Genomic DNA, 14,624 nt, shown 5'->3' with positions numbered 1-14,624 from the left:
GGGAATCGAGAGGTATTGAGAAACTTATTTTTGCAGCAGGATTTTTGCAGAATCCCCTGGGAATCATCTCCAATCAGCAAGACAGAAAGAGCTTTCAAATTCAGGCTCAGGTAGACTTCAAATTTCTTTTTCAACTTCATCTTCCTCATCCTGCTGGTTGAAACTTCCTCTGGAAACTGAACTGGATGTCCCATTCCTCATGGTGATTTGTAAGTGTACATGCTCTGGCCCAAGACTTGGTGTCCGTGGAACTTTGTGTACTTACAGAAATTTGCTTCTGAGTTGTGGCTGTTTCTGGCCATACCGAACTCTGACTAAATTAGTGGAGTGGGAGCATTTGGATTTGGTTTAACTTTCCCCTTTTTTATCTCCCTGTGTAATCAACTAAACTTCCATATCTTTTGAGTTCCGAGTGTTCTAAAAATGTTTGACCAGCTTTCTGGCTGCCATAAAGCTAATAATTGCAGTACTTTAGTTTGGAACCTTGATCTGTGGCATTTTCAAGAATTTGGAGTCCAACAGGAAGTGGCAGAGAGGCTATCAAGTCACAGCCACCTCCTATGCCTCCTCCTTCTGCTTCTTCTTCTTTTTCTCCTCCTCCTCCTTGTCCTCTACCACCACCCAGTTTGCTGCTTACTGGCTGCTCCCAGGAGGTTTCCAGCAGAAACACTCTATGACAGAATACAGCCAGCAGGAAGAATCTTTCTGCTACTACTTGGGTGGTGTGGCCACAACCCAGAGCAATGGTGATGGTTTGGTGAGTTGCTGGTGCGGGGGTGGGGGTGGGGTGTGTGTGTGTGTGTGTTTGTGTCTGTGTGACACATCCCTCTAGACTGTAAGCTCATTGTGGGCAGGGAATGTGTCTGTTTATTGTTGTATTGTACTCTCCCAAGCGCTTAGTACAGTGCTCTGCACACAATAAGTGCTCAATAAATATGATGGAATGAATCCCCCCATCTTCTCTTTGTCTTCCTATTCCCTCACTCACTTTATCTTTTTTCTGTCCCTTTCTAGCCTGCTGTCTTCCTTGCCTTTCTTTTCACTTTTCAGACCAGCCCCCTAAAGGTTCCACCTGGAGGCCCATTATGTGCTCCCTAATTTATGGTCACCTGAGCCCGGGGCACAAGGCATCCAGGGAGACAAATTCCCCTTCAAGGGGGTATTTGGGAGAAGTCATCCTCCCTGCCCCTTCCCTAGAGCCCTGAGTGCAAACAGCCCCCCAGAGGGCGGGGTCAGCTCTGTTCCACTTCTGACTCACCATCCCCCTTAGCTTCCTCTTTGGCACAGAGGGTTCCCTGGGGCTGTGTGCTGATTTTGGCAGAAGCCAGGATGCAGAAACATTGTAATCTCTGGAAAAAACCTTCAGAGTCGCTTTGATGGTGGGGAGTGGCTGCCAGGGAAAGCCCAAGACTGGTGTCCCCAGGTCAGGAAGAGCCCCTCACTTTACCCCTGAGTGCAACGGTTCTTTCCCAAAGCAGTGGCTCCCACCTCTGGTGCTGTCATTTCCGGATCTGCTCTTTCCCCTCCTCCCTGACGGCTTTGTGTGCAGAGCACCGTACTAGGCACTTGGGAAAGTACAATAGAATCAGTGGACATCATCCCTGCCTTCAAATAGCCTATATAATCTAGTGGGGGGGAGACAAACACTAAAGCTTATTAAGGAAAGGAGAAAAGGGTATTGGAAATGGGAGAGGCAGGGGCTAAAAGCTGGGGAAGGCTCCCCTCCTGTAAACCCTGAGTTCCCCCAGGCAGAGAGAGCTGAGTCCAGCTGCCTTTCCCACCTCACCCCTCCCCAGCCCCCTCAATCCTCACCCCAGCAACCTCCGATCACACAAACCTGTTGTCTCTCGGGTCTCAATGTCCCCAGGGCCTGGTCCCCCACTCTGAATGGCTCATCAGCTCCCCTATATGCCTCAGAGACCCCCAGATTGGGAAAGATGAACCCACATGCCCCCCAACAATCCTGGGCCACCCAATGACCCAGCCCCTTTTGCCTCCTTTTCCTCATTCATTCTCTTTCCCTAGTTAGAATTTCCTCCCTCCCCACCTCAGCCAGATCCCAGCTCTCCCCACATTCAAATCCCTTCTAAAGTCCCACCTCCTCCAATAAGCTTTCTCTCCATTAATTTACTGGTCCATACCATAGTAATAATTGTGGTATTTGTTAAGCGCTTACTGTGTACCAGTCACTGTACTAAGTGCTGGGGTGGATACAAGCAAATTGGGTTGAACATAGTCCCCGTCTCACATCGGACTGACAGTTTCAATCCCCATTTCACAGATGAGGTAACTGAGGCCCGGAAAAGCGAAGTGACTTGCCCAAGGTCACACAGCCGAGAAGCAGCAGAGCCGGGAGTAGAACTCATGACCTTCTGACTCCCAGGCCCTTGCTCGATCCACTACGCCATGATCCCTTCAGCCATCTCCAGCATTATGAACAGTTACACACTCCTTAGCCTTTGTATGTATGTGTCCTCTTGATGTATTTATTTTGATCACTATAGCTGTACATATTTTTTGTCTCTCCTGTTTACACTCCTTTACACAAGGAGTAAGTAGCAGGGAAAGTGTCACCTTGTTATTCTGTACTTCTCAAGCATCTAGTGCAGAACCCCACATTCCATAAATACTGCTGCTACCACCACCACTACTACTACTACAACTACTACTAAATGGGGGCAAGAAAAAGCCAGAAAAAGATGATGAGTTGCGCTGATTCAGCTATCTTTGCTGGGGCCACATCCAGCTCTAGGAAACAGAAATGCAGTGTGGCCTAGTGGAAAGAGCATAGATGTGGGAGTCAAAGGACCTAGGTTCTAAACCTGGCTCTGCCGCTTGTCTGTGTGACCTTGGGCAAGTCACTTCACTTTTTCATTCATTCATTCAATCATATTTATTGAGCACTTACTGTGTGTAGAGCACTGTACTAAGCGCTTGGGAAGTACAAGTTGGCAACATATAGAGACAGTCCCTATCCAACAGTGGGCTCACAGTCTAGAAGGGGGAGAGAGAGAACAAAACAAAACATATTAACAAAATAAAATAATTAGAATAAATATGTACAAATAAAATAGAGTAATAAATACGCACAAACATATATACATATTTACAGGTGCTGGGGGGAGGGGAAGGAGGTAAGGGGGGGAGGAGGGGGAGAGGAAGGAGGGGGCTCAGTCTGGGAAGGCACTTTTCTGTGCCTGTTACCTCATCTGTAAAATGGGGATTAAGATTTTGAGCTTTATGTGGGACAGGGACTGTGTCCAACCTGTTCATCTTGTATCTAGCTCACTGCTTAATATAACGCCTGGCACAGAGTAAGTGTTTAACAAATATTTTAAAAAAAGAGAGAAGAGAGGGTCACATCCGGTTTGCCCATTTTTCTATGTAATTTACATGTGGTATGCAGATAGTTTACATATAAAGAATGAACTAAGGGTACATCACAAGGAAGACAACTTTTACTCCTAAGAAGAGAGGAGACCTGGGAGAATACAGCAGTCATCTTTCCCACATCTTGCCCAAGTCTGGCCCCTGCAATCTTCTGCGAGCTGGAGAAGAGTTCAGCCTTTGCAGGGAAACAAGGTAAGAAATGAAAAAAGAAAAAGCAGTGCCCTGCTGGGGTAGAGAGGAAGGACCAAGGGGAAATGGTCAATAAGGGGAAAACAGGGTAGTTTCAGGCATGATCGTGAGCCACAGGAAAATGGGAACAAACTCTTTAAAGTGTTGTGGCTTTAGCAGGGTGGCAGGCAAATTTTTAGAGCCAGAGAGAAGGTAGGGGTTTACTGGTGCCACTCAGGTGACAAAAAACTTCATGTAGAAGTATAAATCTCCACACCGTCATGGAACCTAAATTAGGCCATCTGGGTCATACGCTCCTTGAGAGCAGGGAATGTGTCTACTGATTATATTCATTCATTCAATCGTATTTATTGAGTGCTTACTGTGTGCAGAGCCAGTGCTGTTACTAAGTGCTTGGGAAGTACAAGTTGGCAACATATAGAGATGGTCCGTACCCAACAACGGGTATATTGTACAGTACTCTGCCAAATGCTTAGTACATTGCTCTGCACACAGGTAGTACTCAATAAGAATGTGAGAAGCAGCATGGCCTATTAGGTAGAGTACAGGCTTGGGAGTCAGAAGGACCTAGGTTCTAATTCCAGCTCTGCCAATTGCTTGCTGTGTGACTTTCGGCAAGTCACTTAACTTCTTCGTGCTTCAACTTCCTCAACTGTAAAATGGGGATTAAATGCCTGTTCTCCCTTCTACTTAGGCTGTGAGTTCCTATGGGGCAGGGACTATGTCCAACCTAATTAATGTATACCTACTCCAGTGCTTAGAACAGTGTTTGACACATAGTAAGTGCTTAACAAATACCATACAAAAAATAAATACCATTGATTGATTGAGCAGTAGTCAATTTCCAAGTTAAAATATTACTCCTCTTTCCCTGGCAGGTCTCTAGTCTGTTCTCACTTACACATGCTCCCTGACCTGCTGACAAAATGAGGGAGTGAGACCCACATGGGTAGGGAGAAGCAGTGTGGCTTAGTTTGAAAGAGCCCAGGCTTGGGAGTCAGAGGTCGTGGGTTCTAATCCCAGCTCCGCCACTTGTAGTCTGTGTGACTTTGGGCAAGTCACTTGACTTTGCTGTGCCTCAGTTACCTCATCTGTAAAATGGGGATGAAGACTGTGAGCCCCATGTGGGACAACCTGATTACTTTGTGTCTACCCCAGCGCTTAGAACAGTGCTCGGCACATAGTAAGTGCTTAACAAATGCCATTATTATTATTATTATTGTTGTTGTTGGGGTAGGGAAGCAGCCAGGGCCATCTGAAATCCAAAAGCCAAGCCACAGAAAACAGTCTCCTGGCCCCAGTTTGGGGGATGCTGGTCTAGCAGGATAATCTATTTCCAAAAAGAACTACCTGGGAATTTGGATTATTCTCAAGAGTCCCAGTTTGGTTGGTCTGGAGTTTAGTTCAGAAAACCTAACCTTCCCCAGCTTCCCCTTCCAAAGCAGAGGAGCTAAAAATAACAGCACACTGCTCAGCTGCTGAATAAATTCAGATGAAGTTTCCCCCTTATGCAATAGACCAAAGGAGCTGAGGTAACTTTCTTTTCCATTTCCCTGATTTGTTCTCTGCCTACTCAGAGCTTTTCAGCAAAGAGAGGGGTAGAGGGGAAGTTGTGTGTGGGGGGGTGGGGGGGGGGGAAGGAGCAGAAATCAAAAGAGAATTTACAAGTTCCCTATTATAAGCTAGGGAAAGTCCTAGCTCACTGTGGGCTGGGAACATGTCTACCAACTCTGTTATATTGTAATCTCCCAAGTACTTAATATAGTGCTCTGCACACAATAAGCGCTCAATACTATCGATCATTTGATTGACTGATGAGTTTCCTATGTAATAATAAAAATTATGGTATTTGGTACCATGACCAGGAGAAAGAAACTAGCCAGTAGTACCAGGTGGCATGCAGATCCACATTCCCCGTAAATGGGAAGAGAACATCTGAACCAAGAACACTCACAGGGAACCAAGGCTGTAATGCGATGCAAGGAATCACCTCCTAATGCCGGGGAAGTAACAAAGACTGGTACCATATTCTGTTGAAAAGGAACACTTATGAAAAAGCAGAACAAAGGCTAAAGTTGGACAGATAAGAGAATCCCAAGAAATCATGAAAACAGGGGTGGGCTGAAGGAAGGAAGGAATAAAGAAAGCAAGCTATAAAGAGAAAGAAAGAATGAATGAAAGGAAGAAAGAAATTAAGAATCAATCAGTCCTATTTATTGAGTGCTTACTGTGTGCAGGACACTGTAATAAGTACATGGGGACATGAACATAACAACATAGACAAATTTCCTGTCCACGATGAGCTTACAGTCTAGGTAATGATATAAATGAATCCTACAAGGGAAACCCCCCACCCCCACCCCTACTAGGATTTCCACCCAGAGATATATCACCTGCGTGATACTGTATACATGCCGTGGGTGGCCCTATTGAGAGGTCAGCCGACAGAACCTAGTTGCCATGTTTAGCATGATTTTCAGCACCTGCGCGGGCTCGAAATCTAGGACGTCCTACCTGAGAAAGTACTCATCAAAACAGAACCTAGTTCCTGAAAACTAGCCATAAATGGCACCTTCTGTCACAATTCAACCCCGTCTAGACGCAAGTACCATATCAACCTTTCCCTCACCTGTGTTAGTTCTACCTTCTCCTCTGCCCCAAAACAACTTCTCCATTAGTTCTACCTTCTCCTCTGCCCCCAAACAACTTCTCCATCCTTGCTGACACTGATCATGCCCAAAACAGAATGCCTCCCCTTCCCACTCAAAACCAGCTCTCTCCTGTCTGTCTGTCTTTTCTACCACTGTTGATAAAGTTATCATTCTCTCTGTATGACAACTCCATAGCGTTGGCAAGGCCTTTGCTCTGCTGCTTCAATCAACCCACATATTGAGTCTCTCACCAGATCCTGAAGATATATCTCCCTGACCGCTAAAATCTGCTCGTTCCTCTGCAGACCAACTGCTAAAACGCTCATCTAAGCACTTATCATAGGCTTCACCTTCATTACTGCAGCAGCCTTCTGATGTCCTCCCAACACAACAACAGTTTCAAGACCCATTGGAATGCACTGCTTGGTTCCAGGTTGCTTCAGGCCTCAAGGCAGTGCACATCTTGGCCTGATCGACTTCATTACTGGCAGGAATCACATTCAGGCGACTCTTCCATAAGGTGCCTGATCAGGAGAGCTCATATCTGGAAATACGGGAACAGTGTGAATTTAAGGGACCCAGATCCACACGATAACACTCGTATCGCAAGTTCACCATTTACTATCTATTCACCCTGATGTCCTCTCCCATGCACTTGGTCCTCTGCCCGGCACATAGTTGGTTCTAAGCTCCACCAGTGCAGCGACTACCTCTAGTCGACCCTCCAATGCGCCTTTAACAGGGCCCATCTCAGAGTAAGTGCTCCATAAATACAGTCCATTAACTACTATATCCCATGCTCAGCACCAATACAATCATTTTCCACGGAACTTCACTCTAAACGTCGGGGATTTGTCCTCGGAAATCTGGATTTCACACCTGAGATAGCAAGGAGAGAATGGGAGTTGGTGGTCCCGTTGTTGGCTAGGGACCATTTCTCTATATGTTGCCGATTTGTACTTCCCAAGAGCTTAGCACAGTCCTCTGCACATAGTAAGCGCTTAATAAATACGATTGAATGAATGAATGAATAGATGAATGGTCTGCGAATTCCAAGCATCCAAGCCAGCAAATCAAAAATGCAGACAGAAAGGACGCGAGCCTGAAATCAGAGGAACTGGGTTCTAATTCCCCCTCCATTACATGTAGATTTTGTGACATGTGACCATTTTGGTTTTCCGACATGTTGACCAAATCGACAAGTCCATTTTGTGTCGACTTTGGTAAAGGCGTTCCCCTTCGCTGTGTTCTGGCAACTCTTCTGTAAAATGGAATTAAGACATGAAATGTGTCCAGTTTAATCAGTTTGTATCTACCTCAGAGCTGAGTACAGTGTTTGGCCCATTGTAAACACTAAACAGAAAACATATGCCATAGGAAAAGAGGGGAATGTGGACTGCCATTTCCAGACGAGGGAAGCCAGCTGGAATGTCCACTGATCATGAAGTCCAGAGCCTCCCTAAATAGGAAAGACCATCCACACCCAGAACTCTCTTCCTCTCTTCAAAGCTCTCTTCCTCTCCCAGACTGAGCCCCCCTTTTCCCTCCCCTCATCCTTTCCCCATCACCCCCCTCCCACCTCACTCCTATGCCCTTCCTCTGACCACAGCTCTTGTATAAATTTCTACATATTTATTACTCTATTTTATTTGTACATACTTACTATATTTATTTTATCAATGATGTATATATAGCTATAATTCTATTTATTCTAAGGGTATTGAAGCCTGTCTACTTGTTTTGTTTTGTTGTCTGTCTCCCCCTTCTAGACTGTGAGCCCATTGTTGGGTAGGGACCGTCTCTATATGTTGCCGATTTGTATTTCCCAAGCGCTTAGTACAGTGCTTTGCACACAGTCAGTGCTCAATAAATATGATTGATTGAATGAATGAATGGTAAGTGCTATGTGCCAGGCACTGTAGCCTTGTAGCTGGAGACTGAAGTAAGGGGAAGGAAGGTGTCTGTATGTAAATCTGTAAACCCAGTTTGGGTCTGCCACTTGTCCACAAAGCCCCAGCCTTGGCTCCCAGGACTTATTGCAACTGTTAGCTCCACCTCCTCCTCCCACTGCGGGATGATCTTCCATCTCTCTCCTCTCCTCCCTCCCCCTTTCACCTCAAGCCAGGGTCACCCTCCCTCACCCACCCCCGACCTGAAGGGTCCCCTATTTTCACTGTTTCTTGCTGAGGTTGAGCACAAGCCCAGGGCCAGGAATGCCAGCTGGTCAGGTGTGGCCAGCCTGACCAGTCCAGGCATGGCGGCAGCCTGTCGGGCTTTGTTTACTGCTGGGTGGACGGAACTTAGACAGACTGGCTCTCAGAGAGTTTGGTAGCAAGAGGGAGAGGGCGTGGACTATTATTCACTAGTACAATGAGGCAAACCATATGCTACAACTGCATGACAGAAGCAAGAAATAATGGGTCTGAATTCTAACTGTGTCACTGATTCTGGGCTAAGATTCTTCTCTCTTGTTCACTCCTGAAATGCCTGAATTTTTTTTAAATCTTTTTTCAGTAGTTTGATTACATCGTTGGGTGGGGATGTGTGGATGTGTGTGGGTGTCTGTATTAAGCACTGTACCGCTTAATCAATCAATCAATCGTATTTATTGAGCGCTTAGTGTGTGCAGAGCACTGTACTAAGCGCTTGGGAAGTACAAGTTGGCAACATAATACAGTGTTACATAATACATAATACACAACATAATACAGTGTATTAAGCACTGTACCTCACCACTTGGGAGAGGACATCTCCGCCTGGCTCCATCCCTCCCGTTCAGCACTACAGTAGGGAATGTGTAGATTTTATTGTTATATTCTACTTTCCAAAGAGCTTAGTACTGTAAGCGTTCACTACAATTGATTGAGTGAATGAATACTAAGCATCGCATGCAGTAAGTGCTCAATAAATATCAATGTTTGATTGATACCCCAGTTTTCCCTGGCCCTTCCCTCAGTGACCCTCACCCTTCTGGCTGCCCATTGCTAGTCAACAACATCCTGGCTTGCCCCAGATCAGTGGTCCCAATGCCTGGCTGCGGCCCCGCCCCACCCAAACTAGAAGCAGGGAGGTGTCGGGCTTTGAAGGTGGGCCCAGCCCAGCCATTACTCAGAGTTTGGCCAAATCTAGTTCTCTACCTTACTCTCCTCCACTCTGGCTCCAGCTTCTGTTCCCTCGTTTAGTGACTCCCCACCTCACAGCATACTCGCCTCCAACTCCTGCTCTGTTCATCACTTCCTGACTAGCCGGTTCTCTTCCAGGCTGCGCATTGGGGCCTGGTTCACTTGACTCACCCATGTGGCAGTTTTCATGAAAGAACAACCTGGCTGCAGGTCCCAAGGGAGATGTTCATTTTGGAATCTCTCCCTCCTTGGTGTCCTGATGTTGATAATAATAACAATAATAATAATAATAATAACAGCATTTGTTAAGTACCTACTAGGTGCCAAGCACCGCACCAAGTGTTGGGGTAGATACAAGATAATCAGATGAGTCCCTGTCCCATTTGTCCTCTACCCACAGTCTAAGGGGGAGGGATTGAGTCCCAATTTTATAGATGAGGAAACAGATGCACAGAGAAGTTAAGTGAATTGCCCAAGGTCACACAGCAGACTACTGGCAGAGCTGGGATTAGAACCCAGGTCTCCTGACTCACAGTCCTGTGCTCTTTCTACTAGACCATACTGCTTCTTGTGAATCAATCATTCAATGGTATTTATTGAGCGTTTACTGTGTGCAGAGCACTCTATTAAGTACTTGGAAGAGTTGGTAGACACAATCAATCAATCATTCATATTTATTGAGCGCTTACTGTGTGCAGAGCACTGTACTAGGCGCAATCCTGCCCACAGGGAGCTTATAGACTAGAGGAGGAGACAGACATTAACATGAAGAAATTACAGATCTGTACATAAGTGCTGTGGGACTGAGGGTGGGGTGAAAGGGGGCGGAGTTTAGGAGTTTGAGGATTTTTGAGGCTCATAGTTCTGGACCTAAACCATGCATAAGGCTCCAAACCCTGAACTCTAGACTGTAAGCTCCTTAAGGGCAGGGAACATGTCTACCATATCCGTTACATTGTACACTCTCTCAGGCACTTAGTACGGTGCTCTGCATACAATAAGTGTTCAACAAATACAATTGATTGATTGATCACAAAACTGCAGACAGTTTCAATCCCCTCTGAGCCTGGAGCAGCTCCAAAAGGATCTGGACTTAATACTACTAATAACAATGATGGTATTTGTAAAGCGGTTACTATGCGCCAAGAACTGTTCTAGGGACTTCCATGGGCAGAATATGTTGGAGCAAACAGGACCCCCTTCCTATGAACTTGAATGAGCTCCCTAAACTCCAGTGGATTCCAGGGCAATCACCTCAATTGCTTTGATGGAAGCTTGGCTCCATCCCTGCACAACGTTTCCTTTCCTTGGGCTTCACCTGTCCTAGCTGGTTTAGGTGTAGACTTGTCTGGGGCAAGGGACTGGAATGAGTAATCTCCTGATGTCCCTTCCAACTTAAGAATTGAGAAGCAGCATGGCCTAGTGGATAGAGCATGGGCCTGGGAGTCAGAAGGGCCTGGATGCTAATCCTGACTCTGCCTGCTGTGTGACCTTGGGCAAGTCATTTCTCTGGGCCTCAGTTACCTCATCTGTAAAATGGAGACTGAGACTGTGAGTCCCACATGGGACAGGGACTGTGTCCAATCCGATTTGCTTGTAACCACCCCAGCACTTAGTACAATGCCTGGCACATAGTAAGTGCTTAACAAATACCACAATTACTTCACCTGTAAAATGGGGATTAAGACTATGAGTCCCATGTGGGACATGGATTGAGTCCAGCTGATTAATTTGTATCTACCTCAGCACTTAGTCCGGTGCCTGGCACATAGTAAGCACTTTACAAATACCATGGAAAAAATTCAGGGAATCCCTCATTCCCAGCATTTGTGATGATGCAGGAGAAGGCAGCAGCAGAAGCCATTTACCCTGGGGCCTGAAGAAAATGCCACTGAACACTAGAAATGGAGAGAGAGAGGAGGAGGGGAACTCCTCTAACTGCTCTCCCCAGGGCAGAGGGGTATGAGGTTGACGTTTGCAAAGATTCAAAATAAAACTGCAAGCTATTTTAAAGAGACAAAGTCCAAGTTTAACAAGCTGGCATGACCACATTGTGACACGTCTGTCTTGCTCTCCGGGTAAAATACACGGGGTCCCTATGAAGTGCTGACTTGCAAGATGGGTCCTGACTCCTGAGAAAGGGGTGTCTGTCATAGCACTTCCCAGACCTCCTGCCAGGGTGGAGAAGGAAGCAAGTTCCTATCCAAAAAAACCCCAAAACTATGGGCAATGCCAACCCCTGTTGGGTTTGCCAGCCCCAGGAAACGAAGCGCCAAGCATTTCTTACACTGTGCCTTAAACTGATGAAAGTTGGGAAAGTCCCAGAATTTTCTCTGCCAGTGGCTGGCTCCGTGACCCTAGGTAAGTAGCTTAATTTTTCTAGACCTCAGACTCCTTCTTTCAAATGTATAGATCACAGTTCCTCACAAGGGTGTTTGCGGGGGGAGGGGGATAAATAAACACCATCACTCTAAAGCCTTTGGCCAGTACAGCCACTTCTGTTTACCCTTGCTAAGTCAGGGCAGAGAGAATACAGCTATCTGAAAAATCTCCCCTGAGAACCTGTGGACTCGAAAATGTGGAGATCAGTAACGATGCATGGGAAGAGAAGTTATCCCACAGTAGAAAGAGTAATGGCCTGGGAATCAGAGGACCTGGGTTCTAACCCCAGCTCCACCACATACCTTATGTGTGACCTTGGATAAGTCACTTAACTTCTTTGTACTTCAGGTACCTCATTGGCTCACTGTCCTCCTACTTAAGACAGTGAGCCCCATGTAGAACCTAATTATCTTATATCTACCACAGTGCTTAGTACAGTTGCTAGCACATAGGACATGCTTAATATCAGTTATTATGAAAATCTCACTTGTTCTCTTTATTCTAGACCTTTCCCTGCCTCTGTAGTTGACGGCCAATGGCAGAAAGTGTGCTTAGAGTTGAGAGGGGTGCAGGGTTGGAGATTCTGAGGCACCGTTTTTCACAGTTTTGTCTCCCTTGTATGAGACAGGCATCATGGAGCCCCCTCTTTCCTCTCCCCCACCCCAACACCCCCCGCCCTACCTCCTTCCCCTCCCCACAGCACCTGTATATGTGTTTGTACAGATTACTCTATTTGACTTGTACATATTTACTATTCTATTGATTTTGTTAATGATGTGCATCTAGCTTTACTTCTATTTATTCTGATGACTTGACACCTGTCCACATGTTTTGTTTTGTTGTCTGTCTCCCCCTTCTAGACTGTGAGCCCGTTGTTGGGTAGGGACCGTCTCTCTATGTTGCCAACTGATACTTCCCAAGCACTTAGTACAGTGCTCTGCACACAGTAAGCGCTCAGTAAATACAATTGAATGAATACAGATTTATTACTCTATTTGTTTTACTGGTACATATTTACTACTCTATTTTGTCAATGATGTGCGTCTAGCTTTACTTCTATTTATTCTGATGACTTGACACCTGACCACATGTTTTGTTTTGTTGTCTGTCTCCCCCTTCTAGATTGTGAGCCCATTGTTGAGTAGGGACCGACTCTATATGTTGCCAACTTGTACTTCCCAAGCGCTTAGTACAGTGCTCTGCACACAGTAAGCGCTCAATACGACTGAATGAATGAATTATTTGTACAGTTTAAAAAAATGATACTTGTAAAGCACTTACTGTGTGCCAAGCAAATCGGGTAGGACACAGTCCCTGTCCCACGTGGGGCTCACGGTTTTAATCCCCATTTTATAGACGAGATAGCTGAAGCCCAGAGAAGTGAAGCGACTTGCCCAAAGTCACACAGGAGACATGTGGCAGAGTCAAATTAGAACTCAGGCCCTTCTGACTCCCAGGCCCATGTTCTATCCACTAAGCCACTCTGCTTTTCAAAGATGCCTATGATACCCTTAGTACTGTGCTTGGCACACAGTAAGCACTTAAATGCCACACTTATTTTCCCATCACGAAACTGAACCTTGAAAGTGTGTCCAGATGTAGATAGCAACTCCAGCTTCAGCTGGTGGCATTTGGTTAGATGAGACCCAAGGAACTCTGGCTCCCTGTGATGCAGCAGCAGCAGCCATATTAATGAGTGCCCACTGCAAGTAATACACTGTACTAAACATTTGGGAAGACAGCAGCACGATACACATTTGTCTGCCCACAAGGAGCTTACATTCTAACCAGGAAGACAGACATAGAGATGTTCACAAGCAGTGGAAACAGAATAAATAAAACTGAGTGTTCAGTCAAATATGTTGGAACTGGGCTGAGCCTGGGATTTCCTGGGGGCCAGGCCACCCTAGAACTTTTGCTCCCCAACTTGAGGACGAGAGGCAAAAATTTGGTTCTGTGGGCCCTCCAAGAATCCAGGGCTCTGCTTCATGGACCCAGGGTTCTGATTCAGTCTGGTTATCCCGCGTGTCAGACACGTTTAGTTGAGGTACCTGAAAAGTTGGCAGGAAGCAGCCTAGAGTGTGATCTCTAGTCCAATAAGGGACAGAGACCATGTCTGACCTGCTATGTTTGTTTCTACTCCAGTGCTCAGCACAGTGCTTGCTGTATAAGTGCTTAATAAATGTTATAACAAATCTTGGGAGTCCCGATAGTGTGGAAAGGGAGTAAACACCAATAGTGTGAAAAGGGAGTTAACATGATATACAGTATTCCCCTCTCTCCTGCTGCATCATCTAACTGCCAGATCTTAAGTTGACCAAGTAAAATGTAGTTCTTGGAATTCGGCTATGACCATCCTTCACTATTCCAGGAGGCCACTGAGCGGCAAGGAAAGCTAGGACAAGACCCTGAACTCATTGCACCTGGGAGAGCAGGGGCTCCTTCAGAAAAGCAGTCCAGTTTCAAAAGTAAAGTGAAGCCCAATTTAAAGCAATGGGGACCGAAAAAGGGAGCAAACTGTCCCTCAGCCTGAAGTCCTTAAGGACCTCATACTTCAAAGCTGTGTCAATCAATCAATGGCATTGAGTGCTTACTCTGTGCAGAGCAAGTTAAAACTGTGTGACTTGACTCCAGTATGAACTATGGACTCCAGTCCATACTTCACTCTGCTGTCCCGATCATTTTTCTACATAAACGTTCAGGCCATATTTTCCCACTCCTCAAGAACCTCCAGTGGTTGTCCATCCACTTCCACATCAAACAGAAACTCCTTATCATCAGCTTTAAAGCACTCAATCACCTTGCCCCCTCCTACCTCACCTCGCTGATCTACTACTACAACCCAGCCCGCACACTTCGCTCCTGTAATGCCAACTCATTGTACCTCAGT

Source organism: Tachyglossus aculeatus, chromosome X1 (genome assembly GCF_015852505.1).
Source record: "Tachyglossus aculeatus isolate mTacAcu1 chromosome X1, mTacAcu1.pri, whole genome shotgun sequence".
Taxonomy (NCBI): Eukaryota; Metazoa; Chordata; class Mammalia; order Monotremata; family Tachyglossidae; genus Tachyglossus; species Tachyglossus aculeatus.
Note: the sequence above shows the minus strand (reverse complement) of the source record.